Genomic DNA, 7,563 nt, shown 5'->3' with positions numbered 1-7,563 from the left:
TCTCATCTGCTAGCATAACAACCATTTTGATTGATAACCCTTTGTACTATAACTGCATAGGGAATTGATACCCTGGGTGAAAATCCTGTTATCAGAAGCCTCTAGACCATATTGAGCACTTTGAGGATATAGTCACAAGCATCAAAGCTAATGGAGTCACAGAGGACTATCTCTACTACAAGCTTTTTCCCTACTCTGTTGCTGGGGAAGCTTCTCATTGGCTAAGGCAACTCAAGCCAGGATCTCTGAAGACCTGTAATGACATCAAGGTGGCATTCTTGAACTATTTCTATGATGATGCGATGTCTGATAAGCTGAGGATTAAGCTTTCCACCTTTAGACAAGGACCAGCCGAATCTTACAAAGCTGCTTGGGTAAGGTTCAAAGCATACCAGAGAGATTGTCCGCATCATGGGTTCTCAGAGGTGCAGTTGATTAGTATCTTCTTCAGTGGTATTGATTGGAGGTATCAGATGGCTTTGGATGCTGCTAGTGATGGGAACTTCAAGATAAGGTACCCAGATGAGGCTGAAAAGTTTATACAAAGGCTAGAATCCAGCAACAGTACTAAGAATGCGGACCTAGAGCGGAAAAGAGCACATGAAGGCTATGATTCAAATCAGCTAGCTTTAGTTAATGCTAAGCTAGATTCAGTGCACAATTTTCTTGTTGGAAAGAACTCAGTCCATTTTGCTGAAGATGTTGAGATTTTTGAGCCAAAGCCATAGACTACAGAAGATGTCAACTATGTGTATGGAGATGGGTATCAGGGTCAGAAGTTTGGAAATCAACAAAGCAATAGGCGTTATAGTGGGATCTCCTAAGCCGAATCACCAGAAGCAACAGCAGAACAACAACTTTACACGGACCTATGGTAATTCTTTTTATCAGTCTCCACCTCCACAGACTTCTGAGAGTCGAATGGAGGCTATTCTTGAGCAGATTCTTCAAGGTTAAGAACAGTTGACAGTGACATTCATTGGGAAGATTGACAATGTCTACACTGAGTTAAACAGGAAGTTTGATGCATTAAACACTCATGTCAAGAAGCTGGAGAATCAAGTGATTCAAACCGATGGGTCTGTTAAAAGACAAGAGGAACATATTTCTAGAAGAATAGAGCCAAACCCCAAGCATGCTTGTAATGAGATTTTGGTGACGGAAGGAGACGAAGATACGTCAGTTGAGTCAGCATCGATCGACACTACACAAGAGCATCGATCGATGCAAACTCAATCAAGCGTTGATCGACACAATGCCAGCATTGATCGACACGACCCACAAACAGCTTCGGTTTCTCTTCCAATTCAACCATCCGATTCACAACAAGCCTACAAGCCTAAGTTTCCTTTTCCTAAGCCTAGGAGGTCCAAGCAGGAGATTGAAGAAGCTAGATGCAAAGCTATGATGGATAAGGTGATGATAGAAATGCCTTTGATTGATGCAGTCAAGTTCTCTCCTGGTATTAAGAGATATGTGAAGAGAATGGTTACTAATGGTTTGAGCCCTGAGGAAGGAGCTTTGCTTACCAAGGATGTTAGCTCAATTATGTTGAATCAGCCTCCACATAGGAAGAAGGAGAGGAAACATGAAGTGATTGTCTCTAAGAAAGTGAGTGCAATGATTCAGAGTAGGGTTGCAGAGAAATTACCAGATCCTGGAAGCTTTGTACTTGATTGCTCTATCTCTGAAGGAAGGTTTCCTCACTCTCTTTGTGATTTTGGCTCTAGTATCAACTTGATGCCACATTCTGTTGTTGTGAGACTTGGGATGACAGATTTCAAGCCAACTAAGATCTCTCTTATCTTAGCTGATCGATACAGAAGGATTCCTGAAGGTGTCTTAGAAGATGTTCCGATTAAGATTGGCGAATGCATGATTCCCACTGACTTTGTGGTGCTGGAATATGACAAAGAGCCTAGTGATCCTCTCATCTTAGGACGCTCATTCTTGGCTACAGCTGGTGTCATCATTGATGCTAAGAAGGGATACATAGCCTTGAATGTGGATGATTTGGTTATGAACTTTGAGATGGACAAGCTAAGGAGGGCCCCCACTATTGATGGTCAGACAATTTCTGTGGATATGATCATAAAGCTTCATGAAGACATCACTGTTAGGTTTGTTAAGGAGATTGAGACAGTTGAGAAGAGTGTTGAGGGAAACTGTAAAGAAGAAGCAGTTACAGGCTCAGCATCGATCGATGCAACTGTAGCATCGATCAACACACCTCCACGAGAACGTCCAGACTTGCTAAAACTAAAGATTCTCGAGTTGATTCCTTAGCTGCAAGTCCTAGACCAGTTGTAAAGCAGAAATCTAACCATTCCACAGTTAAGAACCCACAGGTAAGGCCAAGGTATGCATCTTCTTCACCCAAACCTTCTCTATTCATCAATAAGAATTTCAAAGGTACAAAAACTGTTTTGCAGTTAACCAAGCCACGAGATTATCGTAGAGCGTTTGTTTCTTCTGTTGATGATTTTGCAGGATCCCTACCCATACCTCCGTCCCTCCCTGATCCTGATCCTCACATTCTTGGCAGATCTCATGCACCTACTGCCTACACACCACCTTGGATGAAGAGGTCATTCTCTCATAAGCATTCATTGCCATGTTTCGATCCATCGGATGCCTGAGATCCGACACAGTCAAGCTAATGACTGAAAACAAGCGCTTAGTGGGAGGCAACCCACTGGTAGGTTTTTCTTTTTCCTTTTTCATTTGATTTATTTTTATTTTTATTTTATTTGCCAATCTCTTACTTGATAACATTGGGGACAATGTTGTTTAAGTCTGGGGAGGCAGTTACTAACTACGTTTTTGTTTTTGAGAGTCAAAAAAAAAAATTGTTTTATTGAGTCAAAAATTTTGTTGGGAACTATGATTTTTCTTTTTAGTATACTGCCTTGGTTGATTAATGCTGCAGATTGAGTCCAAAATCTGACTAATGAAAAATCCAAAGGCTGACCAGTGAACCAGAGACATCCAAATTTTCGACAGAATCCACAAAAGCCTGAGGTAATTTCTGGGCTTTTCTTTTAACTCATCAAGGAAATTAATGTTCACAGGGCTTGACTCCTTGTTCATACTTGACAAGAAAGATTTCAGAAAAGAAAAAAAATTGGTACTCCTCTCCCTTATTTAAGTTTAAAAAAAAAAAAATTCCTGAGAGCTTTGTTTTAAAAAATAAAAAAAAATAAAAGATGTGATGATTTTGATCAGTTTAAAGGGATAGGTAAACTACCTGTGACCCCATTATTCTATTCTTGAGTCAGATGATCACACAAAGCTTGGAAGCGAGGGGTAGGTAAATTACCGATGACCCCATTATTCGCCTACACCTTTAATAAAAAGAAAAAATATAATAAGAAAAAAAAAAAAAAAAAAAAAAAAGCAAATCTCAAAGGAAGATTAAATAGAATAAGTCTGGGGGAGAGAAAGAGTACCACATGTGTTAAAGATATTGTCTTGCTTGTTATGGTATTGTACGGGAATGAGTCTAGAAGGTTATTGACATTGATCAAATTGATGAATCCCATTGATGAAGGCTTAATGGAGGATGTTGTGGAATTTGGGATGCTACAAATGCCAACGGAGAAGTACATGGTGGTTCGATTGGGATTTGTCTGCTAAGCATATGGATTATAGTTTGGATGATCATGGCATTAATTTAAAAAGAAAAAGAGTTTCGGTGTTTTCAAACCTTTTCCACAGATGAAGTTCCTGACTTGCTTGAGGGCAAGCAAAAGCTAAGTCTGGGGAAATTGATATATCATGGTTTTTAGGTGTTTTTAGCCATGATATAAGTCTTATTTATAGAGTCATTTTGGTGTTTTTAGAGTCTTTTTGAGTCTTTATAGGATTTAGTATGGATGGGAGCATAATGGAGCTAAATAGGAAGATTTGGAGCACATTTAAGCATTGAGGCTAAGCTGTGAAGTTGGGAGACAAGTTCAGAGACTTGCATCGGTCGATGCAAGTGATGGTGTCGATCGATGCAGTGTCCACAAGACAAATTGGAAGTTATCCCACAAGTTTTGATGATTTACAAAATCGCCCCAAAGTTTTCTATATTTGCATCATTAGTCCCTGGACGTGTTTTAGGAATATAAATAGGTTTTCTAGGTCATTGTTTAGAGCTAAGCTTTATTTTTCCCTGCAACTTTTGAGAGAAAACCCTGAGAGATTTTTAGAGAGCTTTTGGAGAGAAGAATCAAGACTACTTCAGAGAAGATTCAGAACTCCTTTTCTTCTTCTTTAATCTCGTAATGCTATCTATTTTATTCATGATTTGTGTTCTTACATTTATGTCTGAGTAGATCTGCTTGTTATGTTTAGGGTTTCTCATTAGGGATTTCATGGATTGTTAGATTGATTAATTGTTTGGATTCATTATCTTTCTTGTTCTTCACCATAGGTTGTTCTTAATGCTAGATCTTTGATTAGTCATCTGGATTTAGATCTTAGGATTATTGATTGATATGAGAATATAATTGATTTTTCTGACAAAAACCTTTTGTGAGCAAAATTACTTCTTGCAAAGAGAATTGATTTAGTAATTTTGTGAACTTATCTAAACTTGATTTTATTGCTGGTTTTTAACTTGAATTTTGCAAAAAGATTTGGATTTTTGGGTTTTAAAACTTAGATAATATTTGCAGTGATAACTGATTTATTTTACAATTGTGTTTAGAGTTCAAGAACGGTGCTTAATTATTGAATCCTGCTTGCTTAATTAATTGATCTGATTTTCCATGATTTCCTGAGAATTTCCCTAGGCCTATTGTTTGTTCCTATTGATTTACAACACTTTTTAATTTTGTTTCTGCATTGTTTTTAAATTAATATTTTGATTTAGCATAATTAAAAGATTATTAAATCTATTGTGTGAGTCTAGAGTTCTTGTAGATTCGATCCCTAGGTACTACAATTGATCTCTAAATTTGAGAGAGTAGCTCTAGGGTAAATTTGAGCATATCATACCTAAAGGGATAATGCTCTTTGAATCATCATCAAGAATTAACTAGTGGTTGTTTCCTTCTAAGAACGAATATTATTTTCTGCTACACTCAAAAGCCTGTTAAGGTACCTCGTTCAATTACTGAATATAAGGTTAATGTCATGGGAGTCTGTTTCAATCACCTAATGAGGATGAAATAATTGGGAACAGTGATATATAATGGTTTTTATGGTTTTTAACCATGATATAAGGAGTCTTTTAGTGTCTTTTCATTTGTTTCTAGATTATTTTTGAGTCGTTACAGGTTTTTAGCATGAAAGGAGCGAAATGGAGCAATTTGGATCGTTTTGGAACATAAATCTCGAAGAATCAATTTGGACTCGAGGCAAAACAAGGGCATCGATCGACACCACTTAGGAGCATCGATCGACACCCTTTACAGCCGATGAAGAATCATAAATTTGGAAGTTTACAAATTTGCCCAATGTCTTTCATATTTGCAACACAAGTCCCTGACGTGTTTTAGGACATATAAATAGTGTTTTTAGGTTTTTGAAACCCTTAAGTTTTATTCTAGCAAGTTTTATTTTTTTCTGAACTCTGAGAGATTTTGAGAGCTTTGGAGAGAGAGATCTGCTTTGTAGAGAAGAATTCTTGAACTCCTTCGAACTCTTTTTAATTTCAATTGCTTATTATTCAGAAAGATGTTTTGTTCTTCATTGATCATGTCTGAGTAGTTTGCTTGTTAGGTTCAGGGTTTTTCATAGGGTTTTTATGAATTATTAGATCTGTTTATTTAGGATTCTTTATCTATCTAGATCTTCATCTTAGGTTGTTCTTCATATTAATTCTTGATTGATCACCTAGAATTAATACTTTAGGAAAATAAATTGATTTGAGAATATAATTGATTTTCCTGATAAAACCTTTTGATGAGCAAAATTATTTCTTGCAAAGAGATTTGATTTAATAATTTTGTGAACAATCTAAACCTGATTTTATTGTTGATTTTTAACCTAGAATTTTACAAAGAGGTTTGGATTTTCTGGTTTTAATTTTAGATATTATTTGCAGTGAGAACTGATTTAATTTACAAAAGTGTTTAGAGTTCTAGATCTGTTCTTAATTGCTTGAATCCTATTTAATTGATTGATTTAATATTTCATAATTTCCTGAGAAATTCCTTAGGCCTAGCTTTTTGATATTCTGAATTTACAACAGTTTTTATTTAATATTTAACATTGCTTTTATTTTAATTCAAATTAATCTGTTTAGCTTAATTATAAAACTCTATAATTTATTGTGTAGTCTTGTGTCCTTGTGGAATTCGACCCCTAAGTACTGCAGTGATCTCTTAATTTGAGAGAGTAGCTCTAGGGTTTAATTTGAGCATATCAAATTTTGGCGCCGTTGCCGGGGACTCTTTGATCTACCATTAGATTTGAGTTTTTAATTTTGTCTAAATTTTTCTTTTTATTTTCTACTTACACGTTTTGGTTTTTCTTCTCTTTGGTGTTTCAGGTGCATGCCTCCTAGACCTCACACAAGGAGCAACAAGATTGATCCTACTGTGAATCTGTCAAACCAAGAGTTGGGAAAACTTGAGCGTGAGAACCGAAAAGCAGCCAAATCTCCGAAGATGGTTAACCCAATCATTCTGATGCGAGATGAGGATGGTACTTTGAGGGATCAAGAGGGCCACTTGCGCAATGAGCAGGGCCAAAAGATTTATGCTGAGGGCAATGTGATTGCCGAAATTGCTGTTGTCGACGAGCCAGCTGATGGTGTCGACGGTGTCGATCGACACCAACAGGGTGTCGGTCGACACCCCCTTCCTGCAGACGTACGTGGAGCTGCCAACCACGTACAGAACCCAGTTCAAAGACAGGATCATAACCAGGATCTGATCAGGACCATTGCTGACTACAACCAGGCTGATCTTGTGTATGAGAACCGGTCTGCTATTGTTCCTCCTCCATTCCAGAGGTATGATTTTGAGCTGAAGCCTGCCTACTTCCAACTGGTTTGGCAGAGACCTTTTTCCAACCTTGCCCCATGAGAAGCCTTTGGACCACATTGAGCACTTTGAGGATCTTGTGACCAGTATCAAGGCTAATGGAGTGACTGAGGACTTCATATTCTGCAAGCTCTTCCCATACTCACTTGCAGGAGAGGCATCTCAGTGGTTGAAGCAGTTGCCAGCTGGATCTTTGACAAACTGGCATGATATCAAGGTGGCTTTCCTCAACCATTTCTATGATGATGCAATGTCAGATGAGCTGAGAGTTAAGATCTCTTCATTCAAGCAAGGACATGATGAAGCATTCAAGGCAGCTTGGGTGAGATTCAAAGCTTATCAAAGGGACTGTCCACACCATGGTTTTTCAAGGGTACAACTGTTGAGTATCTTCTTTAGAGGGTGTGAATGGATGTATCAGTTAGCTTTGGATGCTGCAAGTCATGGGAATTTCAAGACAAGATTTCCAGAAGATGCTGAAGTTTTGATTGAGAATTTGGCTTCTAGCAATAGCACTAAAAGAGCTGATGCTGAAAGAAAGAGACTGCATGGAGAGTTTGATTCAAACAAGCTAGCCTCAATT

The 7,563-nt window shown here is 37.7% G+C and overlaps 2 non-coding genes across 2 annotated transcripts; both read right to left on the bottom strand.

Moving 5' to 3' along the window:
* Positions 1-311: 311 nt before the first annotated feature.
* Positions 312-418, bottom strand: LOC147931084 (small nucleolar RNA R71). Its single transcript, XR_015576937.1, has one exon. It is a non-coding gene; the product is annotated as a small nucleolar RNA R71 (small nucleolar RNA).
* A 6,821-nt stretch (positions 419-7,239) lies between these two features.
* Positions 7,240-7,346, bottom strand: LOC147931083 (small nucleolar RNA R71). Its single transcript, XR_015576885.1, has one exon. It is a non-coding gene; the product is annotated as a small nucleolar RNA R71 (small nucleolar RNA).
* Positions 7,347-7,563: the final 217 nt, after the last annotated feature.

This window comes from Camelina sativa, chromosome 12 (genome assembly GCF_030686135.1).
Source record: "Camelina sativa cultivar CO46 ecotype springtype chromosome 12, ASM3068613v1".
Taxonomy (NCBI): Eukaryota; Viridiplantae; Streptophyta; class Magnoliopsida; order Brassicales; family Brassicaceae; genus Camelina; species Camelina sativa.
This window is presented reverse-complemented; position numbering and strand designations above follow the sequence as displayed.